General features: G+C 42.3%; 1 protein-coding gene across 1 annotated transcript in view; it reads right to left on the bottom strand.

Annotated features, from left to right (window-relative positions):
• TACR1 (tachykinin receptor 1) overlaps nucleotides 1–25,442 on the bottom strand; it is a 143,773-nt gene that overhangs the window by 73,399 nt on the left and 44,932 nt on the right. The window lies entirely within an intron of this gene.

Here is a 25,442-nt window from a genome sequence, read left to right as displayed (position 1 = left end):
TGCATACCTCATCCTCAAATTTGATGACTCTTATGACATAAAACCCTAAGATCCATAAGAAAAGACAACCAGGTTTTTAAATATTTTAGAACCCATCTAACAACATGCTAGGAGTGAAGTTTTCATCAATAGAATGCTCATGCTGGGGACATGATGGCCAAGTATAGATCAGTGGCATACAGGAGAAGTGGAAGGGCAAGAACAATGTTGTAAATTTATTCAATGTAAAGACTATCTTTATCCTTTTTGGATTAAGGAATAATGTTGATAGAAGTAGTGATTTTTAAAGTCCTTATGTGGCAATTTAAAAGGCTGGGAATTGTATATCGTCTCTACAATATGAGGGGAAATGAATGTGTGTGAGAGAAAGGAGTTAGTCTAACAGCAAATTGTCAGCTCCTGGCAAAATCTTCATCAGTTCTTTGAACATCTAGAAGTCAGTGTGTGGCTAATAATGCATGTCTCATGAGGAGAAAGACAGTTTCCACTTTTTGAGACAGATACACTTGGGTATATTAAAGTCCCAGGGTGGATGAAACCTCATTTGCAGGAAGAGGTAAGTAAAGTGAATGATGACTCAGGACTTGGAGCCACTCCTCCATGTCCTCTCACCTGGGATGGGGCACTGCATAAGTGTGTCCACACATTTGAATTTGTGCTGCCTCTGAAATGTAGCAGAGACCTTAGGAATAATAAACATTCCAATCAGCATTTCATATCAGTTATAATCACATCAATTCTGCATCCTCCATTTTAAAAGACATTTTGCTTTGTGTATTTTTCTTGCAAAGTTCACGGGTCTGTCCCTTAAAATATGCATTCTTTGTCATAGTAGAAAATCTGTCTAGTGCTGCCTTTAGGGTTTAAATATTATTGGACAAAACCTCACGTTTGATTCTCTGATAGGCAGGTATTTCGGGCTTCTAGAGGACAGAATGGCCAATGGAGACTTCAGAAATGAGCAGACAAATAACAGCCCAGCTGTCAGCTGGCTGCACATAATTCCACATAATTCTTTTTCTACACACTTTGGACTCCTAGGATCTGTAGGCCACAACTGGGGCCACAGTTACAAGTAAAGCAATTTCATTCAGTATGTGCTCTACAAATTCGCACTGGGCACCTGCTACATGCAGAACGCAGCTTTTCCTTCTCAGCTCCAAGCTCCTAATTTCTCTGGGGAGAGTAGGCACATAAATAAGCAACTACAAAACACAACAGTAGGATATGTGACCTCAAGTGGTAATCCAATAAATACCTTAGAGCTGTACGGAGGCGGCAGAGATAATGAAGTCTTGGTATGGCAGGGGGACTTATGGCAGCGTTCAGAGCTTTCCTCCCTTCCTCATGTCATGATTAGATCTGACTCCATCTGGGAAGCTTGATGGCTCAGTTTTCATGAAGGCTTCTTTGAGTGTCCTTTTATAATCGTAAACTTTATTTTATTTTATTTAAATATTTTATTTATTTATTCATGAGAGACAGAGAGAGAGAGAGAGAGAGAGAGAGAGAGAGAGGCAGAGACACAGGCAGAGGGAGAAGCAGGCTCCATGCAGGGAGCCTGACGTGGGACTTGATCCCAGGACCCAGGATCACGCCCTGGGCTGAAGGCAGGCACTAAGCCACTGAGCCAACCAGGGATCCCCATAATCGTAAACTTTAAAACTCCTTTCTCCACATTGTCTTGCTAGGAACCTAGGCTTTCTAGTAGTTTCTTCTGGAGATGCCACTCAAGGAGTTCAGTGTCTGGAGGTTGGATATTAGGGTACCTCAGGTCAGTTACTACATATATGAACAGAGTGATAAACTTCAGAAAGAAACACCCCCAGAATCTCTTCCTTCTGCCTCTTGTGGATAGTGGGCAGGTGGTATAGAAGTCAGGAGAGAGTGAATTAGGAAGAGACTTGGAGCAGATATTTTAGTAGAGGTGAGCAATAAGCTATACATCTTTGGGCAAGTTTCCTCAGTTGAGTTGGTTGGTGGCTATAAAGCCTATCATCCAGCTGTTGTCTTAGAGCACCAAAAAGACAAAGACAACCCTCAAGATGCTATGAATCAAGCACCATCTGTCTTCTTTAGGTTATTCCAAGGGAGGTCCACTGAACCATAGACCTGATGACCTTCTATCCTTGGCGTGGTCTCCTGAAAAGAACCCTGAGAAGTCTTGATTTCCCTCCTGGATCTGCCTCTTTCATGCTGCCTGATGCCAATGAAGCACTGGTTTCCTCTGTAGTCATGGAATGCAGAATCAGAGCCAACAGAGGTGAACTGTATAAACACTATTGTCCTTTCCTATTTGATGAAGGCCTAGACCTGGATGGTCATGGCCACAATGTCTTTGAGTGCTTGCATTGATTGTAGGATTGTAGGATGGCTTATCGTATCATTTCCCAGAGGTGAAATCTTTCCTAGCCATGCCTTTCATTTCCAGCACCATCCAGGCTTCTGCTGTCACTGTAGCTGTGCATTCTCAAGCTTCACAGGAATGTGAGGAGACTGCACAGAGGAGAATATGCTAATTACATTGTCCCCTTTTAATATTATCTCAAATGCAAGATTTTAATTTGCTTTTAACTCAGAATAAGCATTCAATCTTAAATAAACGTAACTGAACACCCACACCCATGCCCAAATTGGTAATACAATCATTCAGAATCTAATGTGACTGAGGCTTAAGGGAAACTGCATCAGGATATCAGTGCTATAGTTCCAAATGGTTTGCAGAAAGTCATATTTTATCTTTATTGCAAAAATTACAATTTGAGAGCCCATTTCAGTTTACTCTGCTGTTTTTTGAGTATAGGAGCATTTCAGTGACAAAAGAAAGTATTACCAACATAAAGCCATAGAGAATACAAAATATTGGCCCTAAAAAATGTATGTATTTTCATTTGTTCAAAATAGAGCCATTTATAAATCTCTATTTTTTTAACCTTCCTTCTTTCTTTGACAATCCTCACTTCTAGAGCTTATAAGATATGCTTCTTTCTTATGTACCCCAAGTCTTGGATAGCTTGTCCACTTGTCCATGGATGGATGCATATTTCCTGTTCTGCTGACCATTCATAGCTTGGATTCCATTAACATACATTTATATATTTATTTGTAACCACTCTGAACAATTCTTGCTTATTCAGTTATGACTTATCATTGAGCAAATGCTGCAAGCCTTAGGAAAGTGCATTCAATAAATATTTATTGACTACACTGTGCTCAAGAGACCAGAAGGCAGTCAATGAAATATCTTTCTGGTTTACGCATTAATCATCAGGCTGCCAGAGACAGGGATCTGTGTGGGATGTGGATTATGTTCTCCACTTCAGGTTGTCCCAGTCCCATAGAGGGCAGGCAACTCTGATTTGAATTGTATGTGGCCTCCCAGCTGAAACACCTGAGGTGCTATCTTCATTTTGCATGATCATGCTTTATAAAAAGAACCCTCCATACAGCCTCTGAAATCTGGCAAAATATAAAAATGCACATTTTTTTTTAAAGACAGAGTGAAACAATAGTATTGTGAAAAAGAATTCCAATCTTCTGACAAGCCCCAGTGTCCTCAGAATGTCCTCCTACCAGCCTGAAATCACCTGGAAGAGAGGATGTGTTTCTTCTACCAAGAGATCTGACTTCCGAGGCCCTGCCTCCCGTTCCAGTCCCCGCCCTCCCTTATCCCTACTCACTTCCTCCCAGGATGGTTTCTGTCAAGGGACTACATCTTGTTGGGTTCAAATGATTAGGAATAATGACAGCTGAGAGCATGGCTGCTCTAGCCCAGTTCAAAGGTTGGTGAACTTTTTCTGTAAAGGGCCAGATGGTAAATATTCTAAGTTTTGCGGCCCACACAGTTTCTGCCATAACTATTCAACTCTTGCCTTGGTAGTATGGAACTGCAGACAAGGCAACTACAGTGTGACTGTGTGCCAATAAGACAATTTACCAAACTGGTGGGGGCTGGGCTTGGCCCAGGGCCGTAGTTTGTTGATCCTTGGTCTATTTGATAGGAAATGAAGAGTAGGAGGAATTAGAACCATTGGAGAACATGGTGTACTCTTCAGAAACACTCTTTACCTTTGGCAGACTAAGGACTCTAAGATGAAAGCGCATTGGGTGGAAATATCTTGTAGCCCACAAGGAGTTAATAAAGTGTTAAGGTGCCATTCATGACCCCAGAATCTAGCCCCTTGTCTGAGTACAGTGGTCTCTAACCCATGATGTTTTTACTGCTTAATCTCTTTCTGGCTTGCTCCTACTATTTGCATGGCTTGGCCCATTTATCATGTTCTGTGACTGGGCTTAGGTGCCCTGCCTTTCCTGTTGTGAAGATCTCTAACCCTGTGTGGATCACATTTCAGTTTACTTGCCAATCTACCTTGTCTTAATTCACCCTTGACAAATTCTTTGCAGATGGCAGTTGCTGTGACTTACTCAAGCTGGTTTCCCTCAGTGCCCAGGACATAGTAAATACTTAATGAAGGCTTAATTGAATAAATGAATATGCAAGTGTCTCAGTACATAGCAGGAGCTCCATAAATGGTTGTTGAATAAAAATAAATGCAGTAGGAGAACTAAGTACTTACTATACCCTTCATTCTTTCCAGTCTGAACATATGTAGGACTATTATGTGGGAATAATTATTGCCCAGTGTTTTCTGTCATACAGATAACCAGGATCATCCTGCAGGAAGGACTTCACCAGACCTGGGTCTTCAGAATTTCCTATCTCTTGACATTAAACCTTTATGTAAATTCTCAGTAAGTATTTATTGACTAACTTCCACATTGACCACTATGTAGAGAAGTCAATCTTGCTACATGATATTGCCCTCCAGCTCTTCCTCTGAACAACAGATTGTTCCATCCTTTCTTCTCCTACTCCCCACCCCATTCCATCTCAGACAGCACCTGTTGGGGGCATTGGGTGAGGTTCTCTTCTAGAGAATCATCAAAATCCTCATTTAGCCAGATCACTTGACCAATAACTTTGTCCATTCAACTAAGCTCAAGTGTCATGTAACTATAACCAAAGAGGCATTTGAGCAGACAACAGAGGTGACGTGAAGTTCACATACTACCAAAACATTTTTGTTAACAGCAAAGACCCTTGAGTTCTCATTGCTATGTTATGCACAATTCTAAGATGCATGAGTTTTTGGCCTCTGAGCCTAACATAGATTCATAGCATTGTCAATGGACTCATTTTAAAAAGCTGACAGCAATGGTAGTCAATAAAACCATAAGAAATAGATGCAAAGACAGATGGAATGGAGAGCCTGGGACAATTTAGAGTTAACTGAAGGAAAGAATGTAGCTAACTGATGGCTTAGCCATCCTGCCTCATATATGATCAAAGGATCCACATGGATCCTTCAAAGGTGATTTAGATACCGGCCAGGGCTACCATAAAAGTACACATGACTAAGGCCTGAAATTAACTATGGGGGGAAAGCAGTAAAAATCCAAACCAAATACATTATCCTAAAGGCTTCTACCTGTAGAAGTGGGCTAGATTTGCATGAAAACTTAAAACAGGGGCAGATGGGACAGAAGGGTGGGGTGAGGGGGGATTCCGAGAATGGCATGTTCCTACCTCCTCCTCCTCCAGCCTCTCTTCTCCCACAGACCCCCTTTATTCACCAGATAAAGGAAGGATCCTGTGAGTGAGGCACTCACTGTCAGGGTTGTACAAGTGCAGAGTTAGATTCTGTCTTCACTGAAAATTTTGATATTTTGCTCAGCATAGATTTTTTTTGTTAGTTTTTTATATTTTAAAATATCTATTAAAATATTTTTAATTTTTATTGCTGAAATATTTGTGTGTGCCACCTTAAATTTTGCACCCAAGGTGAGCGCCTCACTTGCCCCACCCTAATCCCAGCCCTGATAATATTGCCCACTCAAGTACATCAGGTAGGACAATCACTGATGAAATTAAGTGTACTTGGACTTAGCTAGTGGTGAGGCTATTGTTCAATGCTGCTGGTCCTGTCCACCACCTGACAGTTATGCTCTGTCCTCTGCCTGTAGCCTTGTAATGCCCAGGTCATCAGACTATGGGGGTGGCAGGATTGATGTGAAGCCTGGGAAATTATCACTAGCATGAGCAGAATGCAGGCTGAGCAATTCTACTGTATAGAGTAATTTGGGCACCCTTGCTACAGTGATTTTGCCTTTTATCATACATTCAAATCCACAACTATTTATTTTACTGACTGATTGGCTAACAGTGCTTTCTTAGTTAAAAGATTCTTTGACAGCAATAATAAACAAAATTGTATGTTTAATGAAGAGTTAGCAGGCTTGATTTCTGCTTTTCATTAAAATTAATGATGAATGTGGAATCTTGCACAAAGGGATTGTACACATTTTTACCTTCTTTGGAGCTTAAGTGTTACCACTGAGCATGCGAAAACCAGAGGATACGAATTGGAGAAGCAGCAGCATCTACCTCCCAAAATTAGTAGTTATTTTAAGCCAAATGTGTCCAAAGATGTTGATTTAACACATGCAGTGAAAATGGTGTGTTTGCCCATTATTCTGAGGCATGACTTTTCATTTAGATTAAATGACTTTCTAATTAATTTCATTTGTTTTCAGTTCTAATTTTTCTACTGTATGTACAAAAGTTCAAGTGATAGCTATTAGTAACTTGGCTCAGTTAGCAAAGGAACTTGGCAAATAGCTAATGATTCTAATCTTGTATCATTGTCATCAGATTTTTCAAATAGGAAATCATGTAATTTCAATAATGGTTCAATTCTTTTGTAATCTAATTCACGGTATCAAAGTTTTTGGAAGTAGGAACAAGTGACATTGTGAATAGTATCATAAATTCATTTCAAGTTTCAACAGTGAAGATAAATGGTTTTGTTTTGATACTAATATGAATACAATGTGGTAAAAATAATGTCCTTACTAAATTAAGAAACCTACAAAACAGAAATGTACTTGGATAGGTTGTGAGATATATAGCTTGCCAAATAAGCTCTGATATTTTTTACCAATTGAAATAGAAACTAAAGTTGTTGAAATTTACAAAAATTTTTGTATGTGCAGAGTGACTGAGTAATTGAGTAATTTTCTTTTTTGGTGGTAAGCTGATGATGAATACAAAAGCAGATCTCAGTAGGATTTTTAAAGTGTTTAAGCCTTTGACAAACTGTTTTGTGAATTAACCTACATAATAGTACTAAACTTTTTCACCTAAGTCCTCCAAGTCTTGGTTGCGTTTTGTTTAAAATTAGTTGAATATCCTTAATGCAAATATATTTTTTAAAGGTTTTATTTATTTATTTGTGACAGAGAGAGAGAGAGACAGAGAGAGAGAGAGAGAGACAGAGAGAGACAGAGAGAAAACGCACCCATGCTGGTGACCATGAGCAGGGGAGAGGCAGCGGGACAAGCAGACCCCCTGCTGAATGCAGAGCCCTGTGCCAGGGCTCAGGGCCTGGATCCTGGGATCCTGAGATCATGACCTTGAGTCAAAGTCAGAAGCTTAACTGACTGAGCCACCCTGGCGCCCCTTTAATACAAATATTTTCAGTGGAGTATCCCAAAATATGAGCTTCTGAAGCTTTTAGAAAATTATCATTTTTGAATACAAATCTGGTAAACAAAAAGACTTTGAAATTTATCCCTATAGAGGCAGGAGAGGAACTGCATAAAGTAAACAATGAAAGCTCTAAAGTGTGCACTATTAATTTTGGAATTCTTGAATTGCTCTTTTTCTTTCTTTCTTCTTTTTTTAAGATTTTATTTATTTATTCATGAGAGACACAGAGACAGAGAGAGAGGCAGAGACACAGGCAGAGGGAGAAGCAGGCTCCATGCAGGGAGCCTGATGTGGGACTCAATCTCCGGTCTCCAGGATCACGCCCTGGGCTGAAGGCAGCACTAAACCGCTGAGCTACCCGGGCTGCCCTCTTGAATTGCTCTTAGGAATATTTTGACTTCTGGGAAAAATCTTTTGACGGATCTCCATTTTTTTTAGTAAATAATTTGTACTCAGAATGGACTGGTATGAAATTGGAATGGACTACAATTTTGCAGCATCTAAATTTAGTAAAACATTAAAAAGAAACAGATCACTTATTTACCAACTTAGATGACTTAGTTTTTTTTCTCTTAAATCTATTTTTGTGTCTTCGTGCTACGTTCTGGATTCTTACTTTGGATCAATCTTCTAGTTCACGTGATTTCTTCAGCCTATCTAATCTACTGTTGGACTTGTCTATTATGTTTCAATTCTTACTATTCTTCATTTTTATAATTTTGATTTGCTTATTTTTCAACATGCTTGGTCATTCTTTATATTTTTCACTAGGTCCTCATATTTTCAAGCTTCTTTTTTATAGTTTGCTCCTTTCTATTTCTTTATACACAGAGTTTATATTCTGTCTCTATTAACTCCAATAATTGAAGTCTTTGTGGGTCTGCTTCTGTAGGTTCTCGCTCACATTGATCTGTTTCATTTTGTCTGCATCCTGCTTATTTTCCTTGGAACTTTATCTGTGAGAATTCATTGATGCCTGGGCGGAAGGTAGGTTCCTTCAGGGATTTGCAGTAGTTTCTGCCAAGAACCTGGGAACACTTCCAGGCTTGGACCATTGTGAACTAGATTTCTGGTGAGGTTTTTTTTAGATCAATTGACTGATAGGAATTTGGCTTGCATACCCATGTGTGGACTCCTTTTCTGATGCAAACTTTCAGAGGTTTTTTTTTTTTTTCTGTTTACTCTGCACCAAGGTAAGAGATGAACAATTTTTCTTGTGGTCTCTGGAAGGGTAGGTGTTTATTTACAGGCCTTTTTATACTGAAAGTGTAACCCTTTGTTTCTAAACTTTAAGAAAAGACCCTGTTAGACAACTCACAATGGACAGGTCTTAGGCTTTGGGTCTTGTCTCTGTAACTTACCTTGTAAGTCAAAGTCAAGAACAAATACCCTCAAGACAAAAGCTAGCTTCACTACTCTGTCCAATAATTAGAATTCCTGCCCTCACTTAAATTTTGACCTCAGTATTCCTGACTTTCTTGCAAGAAAATTAATGCATTTAAGAAATGTGTGTGTGTGTGTGTGTTTATGTGCATGTGTGCACATGTGTGGTATCATATCCAGAAATTCTTACTTAATTTCAATATCATCAATCAGCATACCTAGTCTGCCATTTAGCTGAAAACAAAAGTTCTGATCTTATTTGTGTGTGTGCTTTTGTGTTTTATTGTTGAATTAATTAATGTAAAAACTCAAAAAATACAGGAGGAGATAAAGGGAAAATCTCTCTCCCACCTCTGCTTCCTAAGAGAAACACCTAGCTAACATACTGAGCACTTGAGAAGTGCCAGGCTCCATTCTTTGTGCTTTCTGTGTATTAACTCATTTTATCCTTTATCAACTCTTTGAGGCAGGCTACTGTTATGACCCTCATTTTCCAAATGAGGAAACAGATAGAGAGAGGTCAGGTAACTCATCCATCAAGTGGTGGGCCTGGGTTTGAACTTCACAGTCTGGCTTCAGAGCCTCTGCAATGCTTTGTTCCTGCCCAACCCCCCCCCCCCCCTTTTGGTTTGCTTTTCTATCATGGCACCTTCTAGGACTCTCAGACCTACTGCCAACAATGAGTACAGTCTTCTTTTCTCTACACATATAAACCTATATATTCATACCTTTTTTTGATTGCTTTTTTGTTCATTCAGCCAACAAACATATGTGATTCCCTTCTATGTGTCAGGTAACAGCTCAGTATATTTCTGTTGTGAAGAAGTCTGTCTAGTGGGAGAGGCATATACTTATATTGTAGTGAAGATGCAATGTGCTGTGTGCTGTGGGAAAGTGAAAATGTGTAGGAAGGATGGACTGGACAGGAGGCCATATTGGCCTGGGCACAGAGGCCAGGGAAGCTTCTTCAATGGAAGTGGTATTTAAATTAGACCCTGAAGGGAGCACCTTGGGGGCTCAATGCTTTATAGAGCCTAAGAAAGGATAATATCCACTAGTAGGTGAAGCTCTGTTATGTTTTATTACTAACATCTATGTGCACATGATGTGATGAGCGCTGGATGTTATACCCAACTGATGAATTATGGAACTCTACTTGAAACTAATGATGTATTATATGTTGGCTGGTTGAATTTTAAAAAATAAATTAAAAAAAATTATGCAAAAGGATTGTCTATCACTGACTGAGCAGTATCTTTGAAGGCAGGAGAAATCGCTTCAGAATAGATGAAAGAGAGGCACCTGGGTGGCTCAGTGGTTGAGCATATACCTTTGGCTCAGGTCGTGATCCCAGGGTCCTGGGATTGAGTCCCGTATCAGGCTCCCCGGAAGGAGCCTGCTTCTCCCTCTGCCTATGTCTCTGCCTCTCTCTGTGTGTCTCATGAATAAATAAATAAAATATTAAAAAAAAAATTTGACCCTGAAGGATGAGTTGGTGTGTACATCTATATATATATTTTTTTATTTATTTATGATAGTCACAGAGAGAGAGAGAGGCAGAGAGACAGGCAGAGTGAGAAGCAGGCTCCATGCCCCGGGAGCCCGATGTGGGATTCGACCCCGGGTCTCCAGGATCGCGCCCTGGGCCAAAGGCAGGCGCTAAACCGCTGCGCCACCCAGGGATCCCAGTGTGTACATCTATAGAAAGCTGTATACATCATACTTTCTAGGAGGAGTCAACAGCATATACAAAGATCTGGTGACCTGAAAAGAAATGCCTTGTTTATAATCACTTTTAACATTTTATCATACGCTTCTCAGGAAGGAGCAAGTAATGTATCTTCTATTCTTCCAAATCCCTGATCAGGCACAGCATAGCCCTATAGTGACCACCCAGTAACTGACTTAGTAGTCCCCTCTATTAAGCAAGCAGATGCTGGCCTCTGAGTTTGCTCCTTCCAGGTGTTGGTAGGAAAACAAGAATAGCGGACTGAGTGAGGAAGGGCATGGTCCTGTGGTCTTTGTTGATGACAGTGCCCAGAGAGAAGGCTAGCCTCCAAGGCAACATATGGAGGATGACGGGACCAGGGCTGCCAAACAGAGCAAGAGCTCAAGAGAGACAAATATGCTTTCCAGGAAGTAAACATTCCTCAGGCCTGTGTTTACAGACCTCCCGGTGGCCTGTCCTGCTGGTGATGTTGGGCTTCCTTAGTCTGCACTGCCAGGCGCTGGAGACCCTGCTGCCTAAATTATGACTTTCCTCTTCCTAAGGACTTCCCCCCACAGAACATACCTCTTTCCCTCTCCCCCTTGCCCTGACTACTTTTTCAGCTCTTTATCTCTCTCAAAGTGATTTCTCAAGAGTGTCAGTTTTCTCTTAGTGAAGTAAGGACATTTTTGTAATGCACATGGCCCAGAGGCAACACAGTATTTTCTCAGAGGCTCAGGGCCACGGTTAAGCCCTCTTACCCAGCTCGACACACAAACTGCATAACCCCGTCACCATGACTGCCTGGAGCCACCACCGTCAGGTGCCCAGAGGTACTCAAACAGCAAAAGGCTGAAGAGGCTGTGGCGTCAGCTTAGTATGGAAGAGCTCAATTTGCAACTTAAATAGTATTTCATGAGAAAAATATAAATGGGAGCAGTATTGTTCATGCCCCATAGTTCCCATGTGTGAGTTCCACGGAGACCTTTAAGCCTGGCAATTACTGGAATGGGGGCCACAGAGTGGCGAAGGGGCACTAAACTTTGGCCAACTACACATTAGGGTTTGCTGGAAGGAACTGTTTCCCTGCAGTAAATCCCCAGACCCAGCTTCTCTGGGGAAGAGACTGATTCACCCTCTCCCTGTCCCCCAGGCATCCCCCCTCCATGCAGCACCATGTTTCACTGCCTTTTTTGCAAATATCATTTCTGAGAATCCTTGTTAGAGGCCCACTGGAGAGCTATTATGATACTAGGAACTAGCAGGGTGTTGTCAGAGGACAGAGCACACAGGCTGTGAATGTGGGGACTGCATAGGAGGAAGCTCCTTCTCCAGCAAGAAGGAGGAACATGGAGAGGGCAGGGGTTGCCAGGACAGGGGCTTGTGGAGAGGGGCCCAGGCACATCATCGGACAGGGCCCAGTCCACAGCCTCACATTTCCAGAATCCTCTGTCCAGCCTTCCTCTCTGGCCTTCTGAGGAGTGGCTGTTCCCTTGGGATGTGTGGGTTTGAGCTCTAAAGGGCTTGACCCTCCCTCCTTCCCATACAGCCCATGGCAGAGGCCTGGGCATTTGTACTTACTGGTGCTGTGAGGTAACAAAACCCAAATCCCTTTGGACTAGGAGTCAGAGAGAACTGGGTTCTAGTTTTTTAGTTTTTCTGCACTGACTAGTGTGAGCTCCTGGCAAATCATCTCTCTGAGACTTAGTGTCATTATTTCTAAGAGAATTCCTGTGAGTTCCAAGTGCAGGTTTGGCTGGGAGTCTTGGCCCAGAGGTGATGCAGGGCTGCTGCTCCTAGGTCCTGAAGGCTATCCCTCCACCCCTGTCTTGCCTCACAGGACCTCTCAGCCAGTGGCCCTCAAAGTCCCCTCACTCCTATCAGAAAGGGCCAAATTCATAACAGGGGCTTGAGCTTTCCATCTCATGTGCTTACTGTGAGGATCAAATAAAAAAATAAAATAAGGGTTTGTGATCATTATAGAGGCATTGTTAGGCAGACTCTCCAGACTGGCCCTGGAAAGACAAGCAAAAAGGCAACTCATCCATGTGTGCTATGCCACCGTCAGAGCTTTAGAGAGATCATGGACAACTGGGGGTGGATGAGAGCAGAGCAGAATGCCTGGCTGTCTAGGGAACCTGTGGTGCCCACCCTGGCTCGGGCAGGGACCTCAATAGATAAGGATGTCCTAACTGCCAGTTTATATGGTTCCTTAGGAGAAATTGATAGGTCAACCATAAGTCACAACTAGAAGCAGCTTGGGCCATTGATCGGAAGTTTATGTTGCTTGCACACTGATGGCACACGGGACCTCAATGACTATGCAGGCTGTTAAGGTGAGGAGGGGCATTAGAGGTTATTTAATCCAGTCTCTTCACTAGACACAGGAAGACACCAAGGCCCAGGGAGGTGGCATGAAAAATCAAGGTCAAGTTTAAGGTCAAATTGTGCTTAAAGCCAATGATGGCTCCAGAATTTCTATATTGGGAGGGCTAGGGGAAGAAATTGGGTTGAGGGAAGGCAGGAGGACTTTAGATAAAATTGAAAAAGCATCACCTGTTTAGATCAGCAAATAGGAGGGAAGAGCTAGTGCAGCTGGGAGAGAACTAAAACCACTCTTGGGTGCCAATACGGCTTTATGCCCAAGAACTCTGCTTTCCTGCTCTTCTCCACTAAATGTGGCCAAATGAGCATTTTTAGGTGAAAGGGAAGAGGACAGGTCTTCCTGTGTCCACAGCAATAAGCTCATCCTCTGTACTAGGCATCCCTGCCCTTGCCTCTGCCAGAGTCACAGGGAAGCATTTGTGAGGAGTAGAGTGGGGTCCAGCCTTGGCAATGGGTGCTCACTGTAGAGAGATACCTGAGCTTCCATTTCATGCCCAGATTTAGATCAGGAAAGTGATTTCTGGCAACAAATTCATTAGTACCAACCTCTATTACCAAAACACAATTTGGAGAGCTGAAGAAATTCATTAAAACAGGATTTTCCTGATATAGTAACTGCAAACAGAAAAGACAATGATTTATGAGCAGCTTTGCAATGCCCTGGGAGAGGGTGTGTGTGAAAGGATTCTTTCTCTCCCACTGAAACCTGAAGGGCTCTGACCTTCTGCGATCTTTTCTGTGCCTAGGCGACAGGTGTCACAAACAGATTAAAGACATTTGTTTGAATAGCTCCAATGACTTTGTTTGTTTCATGACTACCCAGCGAGCTTTGAGGTCTCCCTTCCCAACATTTGCTTGTTTTCTTCCTCCTCCCCCTCCTCCTCCTTCTCCTCCTCCTCCTCCTCCTCCTCCTCCTCCTCCTCCTCCTCCTCCTCCTCCTCCTCCTCTTCTTCTTCTTCTTCTTCTTCTTCTTCTTCTTCTTCTTCTTCTTCTTCTTCTTTTGACTATTTACTCTGAGTGGTTGCAGTCCCCTGGGTGACTGGCTAACTGACAAAGATGGCCATGAGCCACCTCAGGAGCCATTGTCTTAAAAGGAGCTGGATGGTTTATATTCCAAGCGGCTCCTGGAATCTCACTGCAGCCCTGTCACCAAGCCTGGTTCCCCACCTGAAATGAAATGGGACACTTTGCTTCAACAGATTAGATATGTTTATGTTTTTAGATATGGTAGGGTCAGCATGTAGAAATGTTCTGATATCAAGTAATGTGCAGAAAATTACTTCTCCATCCCCAAACCTTCTCCTCACTCTTGCCTATCTTTCTTGGGCTCCATCCTTTTTTTTTTTTTTTTTTTTTTTTTTTTTAGGATATATTTATTTACTTATGAGAGAGAGAGAGAGCGAGAGAGCTCACACACACAGAGGGAGAGGGAGAAGCAGACTCTCCACTGAGCAGAGGTCTCGGGCTCCATTTTTAAGGGAGGGTTGGTAATGATGTGAGGATGAGAGATGCGGTAAAGTCCAGGAAGGGGATGGTGGAGTCCATTAAAACACCTGGGATAATAATAGTTTGATTTCTACTAGTACCAACTTGTCTCAGCTGTCAAGTCTCATCCATTTACTTCTGGGTATCCTATCCAGTGAGGCAGAGACCATTCACTCCTCCTCTGGGAAAGCAGTGCCCCCTTCAGAGTCTCTGAACACAGTGCCTTTTATATCAGATATCCAGTTCATTATCCTATGGGATATGATACCTAATCACTGTCTAGAGCAGAGCCAGCCTTTGCATCCACACAAACTTTTGTTCTCTCCCTCTTCCTCAGTAGCAAAACCTTAATTTGAATCACACAAGTTCTGGCCAAGCAGATGTAAATGGAAGGTTGTGTAAGAGTTCTAGGACAGAGTACCTTTCTCTCCTTCTCCTTTCAGCTTTTTTTGCTGCCTAACACATGGGTGCAATGATTGGAATCTCAGCGGTCACTTTGGACCATGAGGTGACCTGAGAATGGAAGCCACACTTGGGAGAGCAAAAAGAGAGGGAGTCCAGGTGTCTGATGGTCTCAAAGAGCCGTCATACCGGTCCTTCTCTGGCCACTGCCTTTCAGGTAAGTCTAGCATTTGCATACCTCTGGCATCCTTACAATGTCAACCTGTCTCCCTCAGGGATTATTTTATGTAATAGAATAAGCCTTTGTGTGTTTAAAAATAGTAATCAGACTTAAGTCACTCTTAGCTGATGTGAATTTGAACTGATACCAGAATTTAGCACTTGTAAGTAACAGAAACTAGAATAAACCAGGCAATACGGCAAGGCTGGGGATGCAAAGGTAGGGATCATAAATACCACCCCTGATCTTAGGGAGCTCTAGTCTTTTTAAAAAAGATTTTATTTATTTATGCATGAGAGACACAGAGAGAGAGAGGTAGAGACATAAGCAGAGGGAGAAGCAGGCTCCCTGCAGGGAGCCTGATGCAGGACTTGATCCCAGGACCCTGGGATCATGTCCTGAGCCAAGAGCAGATGCTCAACCACTGACCACCCAGGTGTCCCGGGAGCTCTAGTCTTATGAGGGTGAAAGATAATCAACTAAACCTACAAACCTACAAATCAACTAAACCTACAAGTAAGTGTTCAATGACAGCTATAGTAAGAAGGGTCATAAGATTATGTAATAAGGGGGACCTGAACAGCTTTGGGGGTCAGGAAAAATTCTCTGAGGAAGTGACATTTGAGATGAGACCTACAAGGTGAATTGGATCTGGTAGGTGAAGAGTGATATGGGAGTGGAGTCATTCCAGAGAGGGTTGGGGGAATAGCATGTTCAAAGGCTCTGTGGTAGGAGAGAGAATGATATGTTCCAGATACTGGAGCACACGGGGGAAGAGGGAGAATGGTGTGAGATATGGCAATAGCTAGTACCACTGGGGGCTTACTTTGTACCAGGTGCTATTTTTAAGGGCTTTACATATATGAACTCATTAATCTTCATAACAACCCAAAGAGGTAGAAGCTATTATGACCTATACTTCACATATGAGGAAACTGAGTCACAGAGAGATTTAGTAATGCACCCAGTGTCATATTGCTACTAAGCATTTTGAATTTCCAGGTAGCCTAGTTCCAGAGCAGTGTGCAGAGTGAAGAGGTGCCATTACCCAGATGGGAACAGGAAGCCCTGTTTGTTCTTAAGGTGAGAGGTAAGGTGGCCAGGTTTGCACCTAGAAGAGTTCACTTCTGGTGCATGACCGCTTTGGGGTCATCTTAGATCTCTTGCCTCCAGTCTTCACCACCTCTCAGGACATGTACTCAGTAGTGATCAGTGGAAGAATGATGCTCAGTGATAATGCCACAATCTCCTGCATCCTTTGTCCTCAGGGCTCTATTGTTCAGGCCTCAAGAACTGCAGAAAAGACAGGTTGCTAAGAGGCTGAATGAGGCCTCTGCAGGCACTAAGAAGTCCATCTGCCATGCTTCCTTGCTCTAGTGGGAGGAATGAGCAGAAGGCAGGCTGTCCCTTCTCTTCAAGCCACGGTGACAGCCTCGCACCCGGGACCAGGGGCCTTGGAGGCTGCAATGGCTCTGTCCTTGTGGACTGGCCTTCCCACCTGCAGAGTGTCAGGATGGACTAGACCACGCCTCCCGCACTGGACTGCTCATTAGTTAGCCAAGGAACTGTAAACAAAAGCTAGATGCCATCATCCACTTTAGATCTACCAAATCAGAATTTCTGGGAGGAGGCCCAGAAATTGGTATTTTGAAGAGCTCCCAGGCTGAAGTAGACTACTTCTAAAGAGTCTTCTTGCTTCATCATGATGATTTTGGTCTTTCCCTATATTTATTGAACAAAAGAGGAATAGGAAGAATGAGCCACAGTGCTAGGAGACTATATATTTTCTATTGCTGATGGCTCACTCACCCCAGGCCTCTGAGGCTGGGAATACCATCCTCACTGGATGGATGAGGAGGCTGGTTCAGGACATTTACTTCCCACTCAATGTCTCACACTTGATAGACACTGGAGCCACTGTTTCTCTAAAAGTCAGTCTCCTTCCACTGACCTGCTGTCATGTAGTGACAGCAGCCACAGGCAACATGTCAAGGCATGTGCGGGGCTGTGTCCCAGTGACACTTCATATATAAAAGCAGGCGGCTTTGGATGGACTCGGCCCATCAACCCTAGTTTGTCCACCCCTGCACTAAAGAGTGAACGTGTTAATTCAGCCTCCTAAAGGAAAGGGAAATGAAACGAGCATTTGTTGAAACATTCAGTACGGGATGTCTAAGAAATGGGCTGCCTGGGCATCATGCTGCACACTTCATGGCTTTTATGTCCTATAAACGGCTTTGTCACCTAGGTGTTATTGTTCCTATTTTACCCGTTAGGAAACTAAGGTACTAAGCAATTAAATTATTTACCCAAGGTCACATTGCTAGTGAGGGATTGGGGCAAAGGGGGTGTCTCCAACAGGTCTGTTAGGCTGGAGGCAGGGATCTGGTGGGGATTTGAGCCTGGCTGCCTGACTCCGGCATCTGTACCTTTTCAGTTAGAATGAGAGAAGCGAAGGAGAATTTGTGCTTTGGGCCTCCCTGCTTGCTGTAGCCACGAAGATGTAGCTACAGGGTCCTGGTTACCTCTGTCTGACCTGAGGGCTTAGGTCCTTTCCTCCCTTCTTGGGGAATTTGTGTAAAGCACCATCTTCCAATGCACTTCAGCCGCACTGGGTCCTCTTCCCCCTCCACCTTCCCCCGAGAATCAAGAATCCGGAGCTATTGTACATGAAACCAAATATTCCAGAGCTTTCTTCCTCCTGTATATAAACAAGTAAATCATCAGTGTTCAATATTCTGGTAACAAAGTAATCTCCTTCCTGTTGAGCTGAAGATAAGGGATTTGAGAGGCTCCACTGGGGGAAAAATAAGAACCTGAATTGTAAGTTTATTTGAGACACAGCCAAGATACTAACATCTCATTCAGAAGGGGAAAACAGTGAGGCTAAGAGGTAAAAACTTTCGGACATTAGGTAACACAACAGCCCTGGTTAATGCCCCCCAACAAATGAGAATGAAAATGTAGCCTATTTGTTCTTGATGCAAATCCAGTTGTTAATGGGGAGAGAACACCAATAATTCAGAAATCTATTCTCATTCCTTTTATTTTTTAAAAGAGATTTTATTTATTTATTCATGAGAGACACAGAGAGAGAGAGAGAGGCAGAGACACAGGCAGAGGGAGAAGCAGGCTCCATGCAGGGAGCCCAACGTGGGACTCGATCCCAGGTCTCCAGGATCACAACCTGTACTGAAGGCGGCGCTAAACCACTGAGCCACCCAGGCTGCCCTTCTCATTCCTTTTAAATCAACATGTATTCCATCAAAACAAAAATTGAAGTCCTGTGATATGGAGCATTTTCTGGATTCTGTAAGATTATCTCTACCTTTCAGGCCACAGTGGAATTTCACCCATTAGCCTCGGAGGTTACAACTTTGAATTTCTAAAGTAGCCCACTTCCCTCAGTATTGTGCGTACGCATCTGTTTATCAGGAGCAGAGGCTGGCTGGGTGGTCAGTGCCTGCCTTCCTCCTACTCAAGGGGACTCAGAAAGGCCAAGGGCAAATGTAATGACAGTGGCGTGCAAGAGGTGGCACAAAAGGCTTCTGTTGTGCTTCGCTATTGTGTGTTTTTGTTTTGTTTTGGAGAAAGAGCAGAGGCAGGTAAATGTTCATCCAGAAAAATGGTTTTCTAAAGTCATCATAAGGCAAAAGGAAGCAAGACTTGCTTGTGAGGTTTACAGGCAGATTCTGTGAGGCCCGTGCTTTCCATGAGCAGAGGCCAGAGCGGCTTTTGTCTGCTGGTTACTTCCTGGCTGGTCTCTTGGAGGAGGTTCTGATGGCGAGCTCTAGGAGAGGCTGTTCCCATATTCTGTCAAACCAATCCTGCATCTCCCTTGTAAGAGGTAACTCGGGGTGACCCTTGAGGACCCTTCCCAAGGGCCTTTCTCTAATCACCTGTGTCATTTTTTACCGAAAGTAAAATGCAGCCCTAAAGCCAGTTATCCAATAGCTTTATGTCTTATCTGTGCAATGAGACTGTAAACTCCTTGAGGACAAGGCCAGGTTGCACGTAAATTACACTTGCTTTGTGGCCTTGGCAAGAAGGCCAAATTCAGAGGATGCAGGTGTCACTAGAGAAGACTGCTCTGCCCTTTAGTGGTCCAGATCAGTCTGGATCAAACTCTCAGTTATAATCCCAGCCCTACCCATGATATGTGGAGATTCTCAAGGTCTCTCTTCTCATCGTTTCAGTGCTGACTAGTTCTTAAATGCATAGATTATCTCTTTTTTTCTCCTCAATCACCTGTATGCAAAATTCTTTCTTAATTGATTGATGGGTCTAGTAAGAACTGGGGATTTAGAGATCATAGGAGGGACCCTGGGTAACTCACACCATCTTACTGGACATCTCTTCCTCTTTCATTTCCTCTTGGATTGCCCCAGAAATCTCAAGTCATTATCCTTTTAGAATATGGAAGCTACCCAGCTCCCCCAACTTGCAAATTCACAGAATAAAGCTAACTCAGAATGGGATCCATCCTCCTCAGAAAACAGAGCTTTAAATGATAACTTTTCCTTGTTACATTAAACAGAACTTGCCTCTCCAAATCCCTCTTATTAGAGGTGTTTTACAATACCAATGACTATCTGAGAGCAGGAAGCTCAAAGTCTTGATGTGGGTGGAGGTGATAGGTAACTGTGTGGACTCTGAATACCTTAGAGAATAACTCAGGAGACAGAGCTGTGTTTGGGATGGCTTAACCACACCCAGGCATGGAGGTAGAGGCTTGGATTAAATGTCTCATATAAGCCTCAGTAAATATCAACTTATTCCCATCACACATAGTCTGGAGGACCAAGGAGGTCAGAAAGAACAAGGGAGAAATGTCGTCAAGTTGTGCCTTTGCCCTCCCACTGTTCAGTGTACAAATACTGGTCTTCTCTCAGGCACTCCACTAGACATTAGGATGGCACAGATGAGTGAGGTATGAGCCTTTCCCTGAAGAGCACTTATGTGTTACACCATCTCCCCATGAGGATTCTTGGATATCCTAGAAGGTAGCTTGCTTGGTCTATTTCAGTGGTCTGGTTTTCATACCTCCTGGAACTGTGGTCTGCTTGATAGACTGGACTCTGTAGTTTCCTGCAGCTGTATACCCCACTGTCTGCTGCGTCCTACTGTGAGTCCAGGCCTAGGCTTGTGGCTGCTCTTTATGGTTCTGCAGCAACATTTAGTGTATACACTTGGTGCTTTCATATATACTGTTTCATTTTAGTCTCATAACAATACTGTGATAACCCATTTTTATCCCTCTTTCATAGATGAGGTCTCTGAGGTTCTGAATGGTTAATGACGTGCCTACACTTACACAGTAGGTGGAGGCTATTAGAGGCGAGATGGGCTCAGTCCTAGCACCCTTAACCTTATTTCCATGTCCTGTCTAGCACACTATTAAGTCCATTTAAAGTGCTGGCTCATGCTTCTTGGCTGTTCAGTTTTTTCATTCTTCATACCAATCCTCATGACAACTTGAAGTTGCTAAATATTTAAGTCTCAGGAGAAGGCTGTTACAACATAGTCCCTCTGATCTCCTGGGCCTCCTTTCTTAAGAAGACAGAAGGTTCACAGTAAGCTTGGCGAACGATGATGGTATATGTTGCCAAACTAAAAACAATGGCTCCTGTCTGATGCTTAAGCTCCTCAGTTAAGTCCCTGAAAGTCAAACAGGGGTAAGTAAAAGCAATGAGCAAGAAAGGACAAAGACACCTAAGAGGCTGGCAGCTTCTACATTTAGAAGAGGCAGTTCATTCATTCATTCATTCATTCATTCATGTAACACGTTTCTCAAGGCTTGGAGCTGTGGACACAAGACAGAGTCTGTGGACAAGGTATCAGGGACACAAGACCAGTGAGACGTGGTCCCTTCTAATGGAATTCCTGGCCCTATTAGAGAAAGGAGAGCATGCTGAGCAGAGGAGAAGGTGAGTTAACCAGAGAGGAGGGAATGCTAAGCACAAAGGGAAGACAGGTTAACCAGAGAAGATGTATTATTAATCCAAAACTGGCTGGTCCTCAGAATCACTTCGGTTGTTTTATAAATAAACGGATTCCTGGACCCTTCTAAGCTTATGAATTAGAATCTTCAAGACCATCATTTGCATTTTTGAATAAGCTCCCAAGTAGATTCCAATAATCATGGCAGTTGGGAGTAAAGCCCCATAGGCACATTATAGAGAAACCTGCATTGAGTGCAGTGTGGATACCAAAGAGAGGTCCGTAGGTGCAATTTTGGGCTTCAGAGCAAATAAAGTGCACAGGAGTGTTGAGAAGGGGAAGAGTGGAGGGCCTTCAGGTGGAAAGTTCCATATGAGGAGAGGCCCTGTGGTGTGAATTATCATGATGAGCCAGGAGGTCTGGCTGGGTTGGAGTCTGAGGTGCAAGAGAGAACCAGGTTAGACAAAAGCCCAGAAAGTGGGCTACATCTCTGGTAGCCTGCTTAATCCCACCAACAAACTTGAATTTTACCCTCTTTGATATGGATAACCATTCAAATATTTAAATCAGGGTGTGAATTATCAGCTTTAATTTCACGACAATTACTCTAGAATTTCTGGAGCAAGATGGAAATTTGAGCCTACACATTTAATTCTTCTCTTTCTAAAATCTTCATACAAATATTCAAACAAATATAAAAAGAAGAATGATGAGGGGAAGATGCCTTCCACAAATCCCAAGTGCTAACACTTTTTATATTAGTTAACATTGACTGAGGTATTGTCTGGCATGTTTGGCATCATAGTATTCCATGAGAGAGATGTTATCATTATCCACACTGATGGGCTATTATTATCTTCTATTGCAGGTGAAGAAACCAAAGCACAGGGAAGGTAACTAAGTCCATTAGTTCCATAGCCCATGGCACAACTGGAATTTGAACCCAAGAAGTCTGGCTTTCGAGACCAAACACAGCATCATACTGCCTAATATATTATAAAAAATATTGTGCTAGTAAAGGTGGACCAATATCTTTAATTCTGCATACATGAAGGAGAGGTTGATCCAAGTGGTGGGTGCATGCAGTAGAGTGCAATCCCTCTAACTTCTGAGCTCAGAGGGCCTTCAAATAGGGGAGGCCACGAGCAGTGTGTAGAAGAAGTATTAAAAGGCCATAACCTATGATAATAACAGAAGAGGAGCATTCTCCATCCACTTAACAATGAAGCACCCTGCCAGGGATCTACCTTCCATCGTAATTCCTTTCCCAGGTTCCATGGCCAAGGGCAATTCTAACTGGGCACAAATGCTCCTAACTTTGAGAAGCAGGTGTCAGGACTCCATGGGACCATTACTGGGACAAAAGGCATGGTCTTTCATAGTGTTCAGAAAATAAAGTGGAAGCTGGTGGACCATCTTGGGAGTCTTAGGAGGTGAGATGATTATTATAGTGTGGGCATAGCCTGTGGTGTTCTGAGAAAACCATGGACTTCACCATGCACTGGAAGGAATCCCTCAGCACCACATGAGCTTCTCTTGTGCAGATGTCTTTGGCTATAGCCCCTTCCCACTCCTCACAGCCAACTAAAGCTCCCGACTTCTCCTTTTCTCTTTTCCTTGGACTTGAGATTTAAATAAGCATCCTCGTGATCTCTGACAAAACCACTGTAACTCACAACCCTGAATAGTACTTTCTTAAGAAAGTTGGGCAAATAGAAAAATCAGCAGATACATCAAGTACTTTGGCAGCTTGAAAGAAGGAAATGAATCTGAAGAATCAGAGCACATGGTATTCTTTGAAGGAAGCTTACTCCGAAAAATAAGGGAGAATCAGAGGCAAAACAAAATGGATTTATATTCTTAGTGAGAAATATTGCTCTTAAACATTTTTAAATTTTTAAATGTAAATTTATCTTATAGATGCTTAAATTCAGACTTTAAGTTTCAAATTTATATTTGCAAGTGGTAGCTGTGAATGACATTAGATGGTACTGAAAATTGTATCAATGGTTCAAAAGTCCAGGTTAAGAAATTCTCCAAAACTGCAGAAGGAAAATATAGAGATGCATAAAATACATTAAAATGTAAGAGATGTGCAGGTATAGGTTTAGGAGATAAAATATAGTGTAACAGGAATTCTAGAAGGAGAAGCAGTAATTAATAAATTTATAATGTAATCCCCTGAACTGAATAAAGTTTTTAAGTTTCTAAATTAAATGGACTCTTTCTAGAAAAAATATACTGCAAAGATAATTCAATATTAAGAACTCTATTAATATCCCTTATCATATAACTAGATCAAAGGAGAAAAAATTATAATGATTTATTTGGATAACTAAAAGATATTTAACAATAAAAATTTAACATCATTTGTCAATGTAAAGATAGAATACTATGCTATGAATAATATAAAGTGTATATATTTAATGGTGAAAGGATTTTAAACTGATGAAAAATAGAAGTGATCTATTCTTACTTAAGTCAGAAACAAATGACCATTATTACCAGCAGTAACATTGTTCTAATCATGCTACTTAATGCAATCAAGATAAGAAAAAGGAATAAGAGGTATAAATAATGTAAAATAAGGGGAAATTATCATGATTTGCAGATGATAGTCTATTTCCAAAACCAAAGAAAATCAACTGAAAAACAGGTAAATTAGAAATTTCAGAAAGTGGTTTGTTTCAAGGCAAATGTGTAAAAGTTAACAGCTTTCTTATATACCAGCATAGCTATTTATAAACCATAATGGAAACAAGATCATATAAGGGTCATGAAAATATAAAATACTTAGAAATAAACACTTACTGAAATATAGAGGACCCATGTGAAGAAAACTACTAAATATTTCTTTATTGGAAGAAATCATGGAAACTTGAATAAGTGAAGAACCATGTCCTGCTGAATGGACAGATCTAATCTTGCAACATTATAACCATCTGGTTTGTGGAATTTGAAGTTCTTATTGCATGCCCAGACAGAGAGATGCAGAAAACACACAGGATATATGTTCTGAATTCAGATGGGGTCTGGGTTGGCAACAGAGATTTGGGAGCTACCATTGTAGAGGGAATGGTTGCAACCATGAACATGGATGAATCCCCTAGGAGAGTGTGGAGTGCCAAGAGAAGAGAACCAAAGAACAAATTTTGGAGAACACCGGCATTCATAGGGTGCACAGGGACAGAGAAGCCAGAAAATGAGACTGTCATGGTAGGTGTTAAGATGGAGGAGAAAAACCAGGAGGTAGCACCATCACAGAAACCAGAGGAGCCAGCCTTTAAGAAGAGAGTAGTCTACATGGTCACTTGTGACAAAGGGGTCTTGCAAGATAAAAGTGGAAAGAGTCTGTAACATTTGGCTTCTAGGAGACTCCTGGTCCCATGGCAATTCTACAGTTTTGGTGGAATTGGAAGGTGCCAAACTTGAGGCGATCATTTAATTTCTTGTGATGCTAATCGCCACGTGGACTCTACCAGTTAATGTGTGAAGTAGCTAAACTCTAACAAGTCTCAATTTCCTCCTCTATAAAGTGGAGTGGCAGCTGCAGGGAAAAAAAAAGTGAGACAATAACTGTAAAATCTTTTATAAACTATAAACCACCCTACAAACAAATGATGTTATTTTTAGTTCTGACTGTCTTCCAGACAATATTTTTGCACGAAATGTGTTCAAGGTGATGGCACTGAGATAATGGGCCTGAAAAATTTCCCCATCACTTCTATAGTCCCAATTTTTCATCCCAAGGCAGGTTCTACAGGCTTGTTAACACAGAAACCCGATCTGCCGTGTACTTCTGAACTGACGCAGATGAAGCTATTGGGGAAGCCAACTGATCTGAAAGGTTTTGCAATGCCGTGCATTGTTTCAGCCATCGACAAGAGAACAGAATTCCAGTCCCAATGAGGTGAGGGGGCAGAATGGGTTCCTGTTTGCCTAAGGAGATGCCAGCACTTAAATAAATACCATGTTCCTTCCCAGAACTCCGCTGGAAAGCACTCCCACCAAACAGAACCCCGACATGCTTGGCATGTGGCCCAAGCCGGCTGACATTTCAATGGTCCTGCCCCCCATTGTTGGGATCTCAAATGGCCACAAGGCTGACATTTCTCTAGACACTCAGTGGGAACGTTCCAGTGACAACAATCAAGTGATCATAACATAATGGGCTTAGACTCACGTTCATTCCTTTCTTCATCCATCCCGACAAAGTACATTTGTTAAACATCTATGAAATGCCAGGCACTTAGCCAGGGATAAGGTTCACAAAGATGAATGACACCCAGTTGCCCTTGAAGAGCTCGTTGTTTAGTGAAAAAGAGAAGCACTGCAGCACTTCATTACAATACAATGAAATATAAACTTTA

The sequence above is a fragment of the Canis lupus genome, chromosome 17, assembly GCF_003254725.2.
Source record: "Canis lupus dingo isolate Sandy chromosome 17, ASM325472v2, whole genome shotgun sequence".
In the NCBI taxonomy this organism is placed as follows: domain Eukaryota; kingdom Metazoa; phylum Chordata; class Mammalia; order Carnivora; family Canidae; genus Canis; species Canis lupus.
The sequence above is the reverse complement of the archived record's forward strand: the minus strand, read 5'-3'. Positions and strand labels throughout refer to the sequence as shown.